General features: G+C 54.1%; 1 long non-coding RNA gene across 2 annotated transcripts; it reads left to right on the forward strand.

The window, feature by feature from the left end:
- The first annotated feature begins 3,631 nt into the window (after nt 1-3,631).
- On the forward strand, nt 3,632-11,216 carry LOC117796475. Of its 2 annotated transcripts, none has more exons than XR_004621002.1 (4): nt 3,632-3,889; nt 5,826-5,973; nt 9,330-9,544; nt 10,496-11,216. It is a non-coding gene; the product is annotated as an uncharacterized LOC117796475 (long non-coding RNA). The 2 variants fall into 2 exon arrangements; XR_004621003.1 differs by having other exon boundaries at nt 5,826-5,961.
- Nucleotides 11,217-11,664: the final 448 nt, after the last annotated feature.

Genomic DNA, 11,664 nt, shown 5'->3' on the forward strand with positions numbered 1-11,664 from the left:
GATGGTGTTAGGGGGTGGGGCCTTTGGGAGATGATAAGGTCATGAGGGATTAATGTCCCTAGAAAGGAGACCCCAGAGAGCCCCCACCCCTCCTACCGTGTAAGGACACAGCAAGAAGCCGGCTTGGTGAACCAGGGAATGGGGTCTCACCAGACACCGGCTCTGCTGCCATCTTGGTCCTGGATTTCCAGCCTCCAGAGCGGTGAAGAATGAATGAATGTCTGTGGTCCCCAAGCCCCCAGTCTGGGCGGTTTGTTCCAGCAGCCTGAGCTCGCTACATGCTACATCCTTATACTTACCTCTCCTCACTCAACATCTTCGGTGTGTTGGTGACCACGAGGGCTGGTCCTGGTACTTTCTACAGCGACTACAGCTAAATCAGTACTCACGTATTTGATGGACTCCTGTCCTTATTTAAGTGTGCTAAGGATGTGGCCGAAGGCTTACGAAGCATGAGACAAAATTCCTACCCTTCAAGAACCATGTATTCGAAACAGGAATCAAAAGAGAGATTCCCAGAGCATGGCGCAGAACACCACAGTCCGAGCTGTAAGACTGTATGGTTACAACCCAAATAGTACTAGGGGTTTAGAGAGGACAGAAAACCTCAGCATTTGGAGTCCTACTTAGAGTATTCAGGGAGGGCTTCCTGGAGGTGGTGAGGCCTGAGTGAGTCCTTGGATGATGGGTTCAGAGAGGGGAGATGAAATCCTAGATGGGAGGGGCGGCATGAACAGTCAGTACTGAATTCAGACGCAGCTCGAGGCAGCGGGTTATTCACTTCTTGGCCTCACTACCGTGGGAAACAAAGGCAAAAGAAATCCCTTCCAACTTGCGGCCCACAGGCAGGTCCCTGAAACACGCGGAGAGAGACCGTCCTCAGGAACCCGTGGCTGCCTTAGTGCCTTCTTGTTTAAAAGGAACCTTATCGGAGCGCCTGGCCGGCTCCATTGGTGAAGCATCTGCCTTCGGCTCGGGTCATGATCCCAGGGTGCTGGGATCGAGTCCCACATCGGGCTGCCTGCTCAGCGAGGAGCCTGCTTCTTCCTCTGCCCCTCCCCCTGCTTGTGTTCCCTCTCTCTGACAAAAAAACAAATTTTAAAAAAAATAAAACAAGGGTAGCCTTATCTTGGCAGCAACTGGCCCCTCGAGGTCCTGAAAGCCTTGCTTCCAGATTCCTTGGAGACTTGGGCTACCCCTAACCCCCACTATTTAGAAACTATACACTCAGTCACTGCTCACAGCCCAGCACAGCTCTTTCTGCCCACAGTTCCTGTCCCGGGAGTCAGGAAGCAGTGAAGGTCTAGGCAGGAGAGATGGGAGGCCCCTGACTCCCCTGCCTGGGTTCTGGAATGACTCCCAGCAGGTGGAGATGCTGAGACAGAGCGGGACAAGAGATTAGGGGACACACCAAGAGCGCCCAAGAATCTCAAGGCCACGAGCTCCCAGTCAGTTCTCAGCAAAAGACGGCCACCAATAGCCTCAGGGGCAGCCCACCCGGGACCCCTCCTGCGAGAGAGCTTTTTCCTTCCTTCACTTACTAAACTTTCATTTCACTGCACCCATCCATGTCCGTGAGATTCCCACTTCATGTCCGTGAGACGAGAACCCTGCAAGCCTGTGTCCCCATCTCTTGAGCACCTACTGTGTGCCAGGACCTGACATTAAGTCATTTACATGGTTTTCGCAACAAACCTTATCATGACCCCCAGTTCCCAACTAGGAAAATGGGGGCTGACGGAGGTTAGGGGACTTGCCTAAGATCACACAGACGAGTGGCAGAGAGGACTCCAGCCTGCGGGGGAGGGGGGGACACCTGCCACTGGGCTCACGGCCCCCCCAGCAGATGGTAGCCAGCTCACCTTTGAGCTCTGCCAGATGTCCCTTGGGGTAAATGCTTTTCCCCTCCCCCAATCACCACTCCCCGAAATGCTGCCTCCACCAGGAAGCCTCTCGTGACCATCCCTCAGCCACGCGTGCTCACTACTCCTCTGTGAGCATCTTGCGTCTTTAAATGAGCATTGGCAGTGGTTGCCTGGGAGCGGGGGCAGGGGCAGGAGAAGCACAAGGAAAATTGGGGGGTGATGGGTATGTTCATTTTGTTTGGGATGATGGCTTCACAGTGTATTCCACGGGTCAAAATGTCCGCTTCACGCACAGTTTCTCATATGTCAGTCATAGCTCAACAAGGCTGCTCAAAAAAATTCTAACTCAGGGCTATCTTACTCCAAAAAAAAAAAAAAAGTTATGATGGGCGGGATAGCTCCTTAGTGGCACAGAAGACGGGTGCTCCCTACAAGGTGCCCAGCACCGGAGGCAGCGCTGGGAGAGGCTTCTCCCAGCTCTTGGCACCACCCTTGGGCCACAGCAGGTACCACGGGACCCAGCTATGCCCCGGGGATAGTTCCCAAACCCAGTGGGTTCTTGCTGGCCGCCCTTCACAGCAGGTGGGGGCCAGGCCCTGTGCGGCCCATTTTTTAAGAGATAAGGAAATGGAGCCGGAGGCAGAAAAGCTCATTAACACCTCTGAGTCAAGACAGAAGCAACAAACTTCTTCCTTTTCTAGCTGCCTTAGGACAAAACCTGGCCGGAGGGCTCCGCCCTGTGAGAGCCCCTGGCAATGAGCTCCTGTCACCCACAGCTGCCCAGCCCAGCCTGCTCAGAGCACACAGGCCTCCTCCTGCCGCCAGGAGGCTCAGCAGTGGGAGGCCATCCGGGTTTAGTCTACCTGCTGGTTTCTTTCAACACAGCTGGGGGCTGAGTTATACTGGATTACACACATTAGGACCACCGTTTTTAGGAGCAAAGGCATAATTTTCCCCCTCGGGCATTGTGCCTTGTGCTGGAGGGATGAATTAATATTATTTGGATTAACCCTGGATGCAGGGCTGCCATGTTCAGTCTCACAGGTTGTACACTGCACAACTGCAATTACACAGTGACATACCAGGAGAGATTTATGATTTAATGGAAACAAACACATCTTAATATAGATCTCTCTTTACTGTAGACAAAGGTTTAGGAACAAGCAGACTCGTCCACTCCAGTGACTAGTGACAAACAATGTAGGACGTTAGGCTAAGCTCAGGCTGAATTCATAGTGAGCTGGCGGTAGCCCCAGCTTAGCCAGGAACTGGTTGTGTGACCTTAGGCAGAAGCCTAAGTTGCATCACTCCCAACAATACAGAACATGTCCAAGTACTGTGGAAAGTATATAATTTGGTTATTATGCATCATTATTTTAAAGACTAAAATCCAGATGACCGAAATACCGCAGAAGCGTCTTCTGGCTGGGTCACTACGGTTCTCTGCTCTAAGAGATAGGATTACGGCTAATGGAGGACTGCATAACCCGGGCACTGGGAGGAAAAGCCAGGTGGGGCTACTCTTCCCTAAAGGCTCCGAGAGAGAGAAAGAAGCACACGCCCTCTCTCACTGGTGTTATTTGTTACCGGTCTCGGGCTGCAACAAAGAGCCATTCTGTGAGCTTAATGGGGCCTGACTTACTCAGCAAACGTTTCTGTCTCCTTCTGTGGGAGAACAAAAACAAACCTTTCTCTCTGGGCTTGCTAGGCTCCTTGGAGGCCTTGGGCTTTGGCTTAGGCAAACAGGGGGCTGGCGGGGCGGGCCCTGCTACAGGAGGAGGACGAAACCTAGGAGCCGAGGGCAGGGAGGGGGCCCAGAACGGGGCAGGAGAGAGAGAAGGCCCGGGCCAGCCCTGAGCCGAGCCTGACGCAGGGGCTGCTAAGCCTGACGCCTCTGAGCGCTGGGCCAGTATGGTGTTCACCGACTGGAGGCTACCTAGTAAGCTCATTTAATTCTCTTCACCGCCCGAGGAGGGGGGCCGCCGCTCCACTTTCTGGAGACTCATGGAGGTCGTGTGAGTCAGGTGAGTCCCGCCCCCGAGGCCTGCGCTCCTTCCAGTGGCTCCTTCCAGTGGCTCCTTCCTGCTCGCAGCCTCCGCCCCTCGTTCCCCATCCCCCAGAAGTCCGGTCGTGCAAGCCAGAAATGTGACAGCCGACTGAAATCTCCTCCCAACCACTGTGTAGCTCCCCAGCCTGGAGGAGAAGGGGCAACTGCAGATTCCCGCGTCCGACCTGCAGACGTGGGGCCCTGCACCCCAGCCCCCACTGCTGCGGAGCGAGTGAGCTTGCCTCACTCCACACTCACACCCGTGTGTCCCCACACTCGGTCACACTCACGTGTGCCCCCACACTCAGTCGCACTCACCCCCCGTATGCCCACACAGTCACACTCACCCCCGTGTGCCCCCACACTCAGTCACGCTCACCTCCCTGTGCCCCTACACTCACATGCCCTCACCCTCACACCCAGTCTCACTCACATCCATGTGCCCCCACACTCACACGCCCTCACCCTCACAGTCACACTCGTGTGCACCCACACTCACATGCCCTCACCCTCACAGTCACACTCGTGTGCACCCACACTCGCACACCCTTACACACAGTAACACACCTGTATGCCCCACCTTCACACACATACGCACTCCTATCCCCACACTCACACGATGTGCCCCCGCACCTTCCAGAGCGGGGAGAGTTTGTAGCTCAGAGTGGCGTCTGGCCCTGTCAACAGTTCACCAGCTCCTCAGGGTGACTGGTGCTGACGGACGCTCCTCTAAGCTCCCGCGGCTCAGCGACAGGAGGGCCACCGCTACCCAGCTGGCTCTACCCCTCCCGTGTAGCGCCCCTCGGGCCCCCTAAGAACTTCTACGGTTAGGGCCACCTCCGCTCGGGTGACAAAGCTCCTAGCCGGTCCCTGCGTCCTGCTCGGCCTGCTGCACGCTGAGGCGGGTAGAGCTCCGCGCAGGGCCTGCTCCATCGGCTTCCCCGGGGCCACGCTGGGGCCAGGGCACGAAGCCAGAGACCCTCAGCCCTCCTGTCTCCTGGCTGACTGTGAGGAAAAGCAGGGTGGTGCGCGTTCGGGGGCCAGCGCGAGGCCCCTGTGGCCGGCTGCACGCCATCCCCCCCAGATGGTGTCCTCCTAGTCCCCGGCCAAGGGGACGCTGCAGATGGGATTCAGCTCAAAATCCTGAGATGTGGGACCGGCCCTGAGTCATGGGGCCACTGGACGTGGGACTTCCAGCTTCTCTCTCCTGGGACATCAGCCCCCTGGAGCTCAGGCCTTTGGGTGGGACCGGGACAGCAGCCCCAGCTCCTCCTTCTAGGTGGCAGCGGGACGGTCCGAGCCGGCAGGAGGAGCTCAAGGAAGGCAGGGGAATTTGAGAAAGGGGCTGTGAGCCAAGGAATGTGGGCGGCCTGCAGTGAAAGGCAAGGGGAGAGTTCTCCCCTGAAGCTTCCAGAAGGAATCAGGCAGGAATACATTTGTGTTGTTCTAAGCGGTAAGTTTGTGGCCGTTGTTACAGCCGCCCTGGGAAACTAATACAGAGGGGAATCGGGTCGGTGGATGATTCGAATCTGCCGCCGCCGACCCTGGGGACTTTCCGTCCGCTCAGGCTGCCGCGACAAAAATCACACAGGGGCGTCAGCAACAGACGTTTACTCCCCGCAGTCTGGAGGAGGGACATCCAAGGTCAAGGTGCCCGCAGGGCTGGCGATCCCCCGAGGACTGTCCCCTTGACTGTCTCACGGCCGTCCCTCTGTCCTGCCCCAATCTCCTCTTATAGGGGCACCGGCCACATCACATCGGGGCAGCGACTGAGTCTCCTCTGGCCCTGTCTCCAGGCACAGTCGGGGTCTGAGGGGCTGGGTCTCCGCACTTCGATGTGTGAATTTGGGAGGAACGGCCCATGACAGGGAGCGTCCATGCTTGCCTCACTCCCACGGGGATCTCTCTTCCAGCGGCTTCTGGGCCTGCGGAGGGGCCCCGTGAGCAGAGGCAGACGCCGCCGGTGGGACTCGTCACGGATCGTCTGAAGAACGGGCTGGGGCAGGCCGAGGAGACATCTGTCAGGCCCAGGACCTGAGGCTCCCTGAGGTAGGACCCACGGTAAGGACAGCGGGACGTAGGTACTGGGATCCAGGTTGGGTGTGGAGTCAGTCCGTTTCTCTCCCCGGCCAGACACCCACAGCCTCCCCTCCTAGTCCGTAGGGGCCCCCAGTGGACAGCAGCGAGCAGACAGCCCCTCACACAGCAGCAATGGCAAGCCGCCGTGCAGGGGCCCGGATTTCACCTGTGCGGGGCCAGGGGCCCCTTGCGGGGCACTGGCCGGGGCCAGAGCAGGGAAAATGCCTCCTGTTCCCACCACCACCACCACCACCACCACCACGGCCTCTGACTCACGCCTGGCCCCTGGCAAGACTCTCGGCGTCGGCAGAAGTGACTCAGAGCTGCCTCCAGAGACCCCCACCCCCTCACGGCCTCCTCCAGGCCAGGGTGGAGCCCCTCATCCCACCCACGGCCACGGCACCAGGTCTGAGATCAGGCCGATGCAGCCAAGCTCATTTCTCCATAGAGGAGATGGAACACAAATGCTCGCCTAGGTAGAAAATTGCTAACTTGGCGAATGAAAGGTAAAAAGAGGAATCCTCCTTCCTGAGGCCGAGGGAGCGAAGGGAGGAGGCTGGGTTGTTAGAGAGGGGCCAGGGGGCCTGAGAGCCCAACCGCGGGGCTCCAGCTGGTGTTGGCATGGCTGAAGTGGGGAGAGGCTTCTCACCCGACCCTCTGCGTCTTAGATCCTGAGTCATTCTGTAGCATCTTCCTAAGCCCGTAACTCGCGTTCACACTGAAAGCAACACGTTCGTTTTTGGTTCCTTCGCCCTGCCTTTCCAGCAGCCCAGCAGACAGGTGCGGCATCTGGGCGCCTGTGCAGATGGTTCTAGAACCCACCTCTGACTTGTCCTCTCTCTTGCGACTTCACCGTGTGTGATGATAATTTTCCGTGTTGGTCTGATGGGGCTGAGGGATGCCTACATCCCTGGTAAAATGTTCTCTGTGCACATCTGGGAAGGTGTTTCTGGAACAGAGGCGCACAGACTGAGTGCCACAGGATCACCTGCCCCCATGCGGGTGGGCCTCAGCCAGTCCTTTGCGGGCTTGGGCAGGACAAAAGGTAGAGGAAGGTGAAATTCACTGTCTCTGCCTGGGCCGGGTCGTCCATCCTCTCCTGCTCTTGGCTACCAGCGCACCTGGTTCTCGGGCCTTCGGGCTCTCCTGGGCTTCCAGCAGGCGGCGGGCAGATCCTGACACTTCTCAGCCTCCATAACTTTGCGAGCCAATTCCTCATAATACATCTCTTTCTAGTTATCTATAGAGCATATTGGTTCTGTTTCTCTGGAGAAACCTGGTTAATATACCAGCAGGGTCTCTCTTTGGTCTGGAATCCCCCTACCTGTGTCCAGGAGGCTAGGTCTATGCAGGACCATGGGGGCTTTTAAATAGAATCCTCAGGGCTGGATCCCCCAGGCCTAGGACTTCTGTTCAGTTGCCTGCATTTGATGAGGGATCCCAGGAGACAATGCGTATTCCCGTGCTCATCCTCGTCTCCGCGAATGGGTGGAGGCCACCTCGCCCCGAGACTCCGCCGCAGCTGTGAGATCCCTCTGGTGGTTATACAATACTGGGGGGTGTGGGCCATGATAGCACAGAATCCTTCAGCTGTCCAGCACAGGCTCTCAGGAGCTTTGTCTTCAGAGAGTGAGACTGTCAAAACTCACTCTACAGAAAAGATGGTTTTCCGGCTTTGTTGATCAGAGACCCAGTAGGAAAGCGTGCAAACTCTAATTAGGGTAACCGAGGAAGGTGTGATGAAGGGATGGGTTCTGCAGGCACACACAGAGTGTGGAGAAACTGTGGGGTCACGTTGTGCACCACACTCAGCAGCCTCAGAGACCGAGGAGCTGGGGGAATCAAGTGGAGGAAGAGAAAGAAGGCTGAGAGGTGCTCTGCCTAGGTTTTAATTGGGTTATTTGTTTATCTGGTGTTGAGTTATAGAAGTTCTTTATGTATTTTGGATACTAATCCTCTATCAGAGATGTCATTTGCAGTTGTCTTCTCCCATCTGGTAGATTGTCTTTCGGTTTGTTGATTCTTTCCTTGGCTGAGCAGAAGCTTTTTATTTTCATGCAGTCCCAATAGTTCATTTTTGCTTTTGTTTCCCTTGCCTCAGGAGACAGATCTAGAAAAATATTTCTAAGGCAGATGTCAAAGAAACGACTGCCTGTGTTCTCTTCTAGGATTTTTATGGTTTCAGGTCTCACATTTAGGTCTTTGATCCATTTGAACTTATTTTTGCTCATAGTGTAAGAATTGTGTGTGGTTTCATTCTTTCGCATGTAGCTGTCCAGTTTTCCCAGCACCATTTGCTGAAGAGAGTTTTTCCAGTGCATATTCTTTCCCCCGTTGTCATAGATTAATTGACCTAATTCATATAAACATGGGTTTATTTCTGGGCTCTCTGTTCTGTTCCACTGATCTATGTGTCTATTTTTGTGCCAGTAGCATGCTGTTTTGATTTGTAGTGTATCTTAAAATCTGGAGGGTGATACTTCCAGCTTTGTTCTTCTTTCTCGACTGCTGTGGCTATTTGAGGTCTTCCGGGGCCAACAGACACATGAAAAGGTGCTCAACATCACTAATCATTAGGGAAATGCAAATCAGACCACAAGGAGATATCACATCACACGTGTCAGAATGGCTAGAATCAAAACAACAAGAAACAACAGGTGTTGGTGAGGGTATGGAGAAGGGGGAGCCCTCGTGCACTGTTGGTGGGAATGCAAACTGGTGCAGCCACTCTGGAAAACAGTATGGAGGTTCCTCAAGAAATTAAAAATAGAACTACTCTATGATGCAATAATTCTATCACTAGGTATCTACCCAAAGAAAATGAAAACACTAATTTGAACACTAATGTGCACCCCTATGTTTACTACAACACTATTTACAATAACCAAGGTATGGAAGCAGCCCAAGTGTCCATCCATAGATGAACGGATAAAGATGTGGTGTATATACAATGGAATATTACTCAGCCATAAAAACGAGTGAAGTCTTGCCATTTGCAACAACGTGGATGGAGCTAGAGAGTATTATGCTAAGTGAAGTAAGTCAGTCAGAGACAAATACCTTATGATTTCACTCATATGTGGAATTTAAGAAACAAAACAAGCAAGCGCTTGACCCTGCCCAGCAGGAGAGAGCAGGGTCTGCACAGGCCTGGGGTCAGCCTCCCCCGGGCCAGCAAGCAGGTCGGAGCCGAACACCAGTTACTCTGTGCAAAACCAAAAGCAGTCCTGCAGGAAACCTCATCAGGCTCGGCTCCAGGCCAACCAGGTAAAAGTGGATTCAGGTCCCTCAGAGGCTCACACAGATCACTTCTGCTAATTAAACAAATATTTTTTCAGATTTTTCTGCATTTCCTCTGTGGCTCCTGGTGGAGGTCGCAGGCCCGCCATCGGAGGAGCAGCACAGAGCAGGAGAGAACAAGGGGAGATTTGGAGCAACGGACAAGACATGTCTTCGGAGCAGAGGGGTTCTGAGTCCAGACAGAAGGAGGGAAAAACGCAGGGGAGCAGGGGCGCCTCAGAGTGACAGCCGGCTTGCTAATGCCTGCTCACAGGTGCGCGCACACACACACACACACACACACACACAGGCGGCCTAGCCATAGAATAACAATTCCAAATTCAGAAGCTGGCATGTACTTTCAGTTCCTGCCCAGCAAGACGGACGGGCAGCTAACCAAGCTCCTTGGTTTCAAAAAAGAACTTGACAACACAGGCTCAAGGTCTCCACGTGGCAAAGTCAGCAGGCTTCACCCCTTCAAGGGTGTTGTCATCACAGACCCCCTGCAGCCTCCCCGACGACCTTCATGCCACACACAAGGTTTGGGTTCAAGGTCAGCAAGGTTAGGATTTTGTACAGCCCCCTGACCATGGGTCTAGAACGCCAGGGCTAGACTGTCAGCCCCGGGTGGAAAGCAGAATATTCGAGTTCGTCCTCCCGCAGCACCCCAAGGACCCCTTGACTGGAACCACTCAGCACAGCGCAGCCTCCCACTGCCGTGTGCCCCCCATAGAACCCAAGGGGTCCTTCTAACCTCGGGGCTACTGGCCTTTCTCAGAAAAGGTCTGACATCTCACGGTGCTCTCCTCCCGCCGGGGTGTCACTGAACCCTGGCGGCCGGGCCGCTCCCGTGCACAGGCACCAAGGGAGCAATGCACGAGCACTCCAGGCTCTTGTCTACAACGTGAGAGGCACGGGGGGCGGCAGCTTCATGCTCTGTTTAGCCAAGAGCCCTTGCGAGGCCAATTCGTAAAGCACAGCAAAGTGGAGGCACTCCGGCTGAAGACAGGATGGGAGAAGCCCCTCACGGACCCCTAGGTCTCTGGGAAGCAGAATTAGAAAATGCTGGGCTCACAGGTTCCAACAATGCCCTCCAGTCCCGGAACGTCTTGATCCTGGGCTTCCTTGTGGCCCCCAGATCTCAGATGTCCCCCTCCCCACATCCTGCCACCCACCACGCATGAAACAACACTCTGTTTGCTAGTTACGCATTCCTTCTTTCCAGATAATTCTGTTTCAGGTACTCGGAGGAACTCCTGTCTCAGAGTTCAGACGGCTTTACTGGGTGAATGAGCCGGTTCCACGCCCAAGGGAGCTGCAGTCTAATGGGAATCACCCTACTCCAACGGAGAAATGTTAAAACAGCGTGTTTTAAATTTCAAAAAGAATGTGTGAATTTTATAGGCCGCTGACACTCTATAGAAATTCGCTGCACAGGAGGGGAAAACATCCTCCCTTCTTTCCCCTCCAAAACCAAGGCCTTAAGATAAAGCAATACTTGAATGACAGACCATGGCAGCCTTGGGGGGCCTGGTGACAGCATGGAAGGGAAAGGTGGCACCTGCCGCTCCCTGGGACTCTGGCCTGTGAGGGCCTTTCCCTGGGGTTCAAGAAACACAGGGGTGCATGAGTTTGAACCCTTGCTCTTCTCAGCCCCTGCTACCTTCCTGAAATAAAGGGTTAACTCCCAGCTGACCTCACGAGGTTGGAAACAAAACCATAAAAGATTCAGACACCTCCCAACGAAATGATGACTGAGCTGTCTTTGGTAGGCCAGACAATCAGGGTCAGGTCAGAATCATGGGAGCTTCCAAACCACGTGGGGTCTGATTTCTCTTCAAGGAGCTTTCAGTCTATCATTAGCCATCAGGGAAATTCAAATCAAAACCACACTGAGATACCACCTTACGCCAGTTAGTATGGCAAAAATTGACAAGGGCAAGAAACAACAATTGTTGGAGAGGATGTGGAGAAAGGGGATCCCTCCTACATTGTTGGTGGGAATGCAAGTTGGTACAGCCACTCTGGAAAACAGTGTGGAGGTCCCTTAAAAAGTTAAAAATTGAGCTGCCCTATGATCCAGCCATTTCACTACTGGGTATTTACCCCAAAGATACAGACGTAGTGAAGAGAAGGGCCATATGCACCCCAATGTTCACAGCAGCATTGTCCACAATAGCTAAATCGTGGAAGGAGCCGAGATGCCCTTTTACAGATGACTGGATTAAGAAAATGTGGTCCATATATACAATGGAATATTACTCAACTATCAGGAAGAACGAGTTCTCAACATTTGCTGCAACATGGACGGCACTGGAGCAGATAATGCTAAGTGAAATAAGTCAAGCAGGGAAAGACAATTATCATATGATTTATCTCATCTATGGAACATAA

This window comes from Ailuropoda melanoleuca, chromosome 15 (genome assembly GCF_002007445.2).
Source record: "Ailuropoda melanoleuca isolate Jingjing chromosome 15, ASM200744v2, whole genome shotgun sequence".
Classification (NCBI taxonomy): domain Eukaryota; kingdom Metazoa; phylum Chordata; class Mammalia; order Carnivora; family Ursidae; genus Ailuropoda; species Ailuropoda melanoleuca.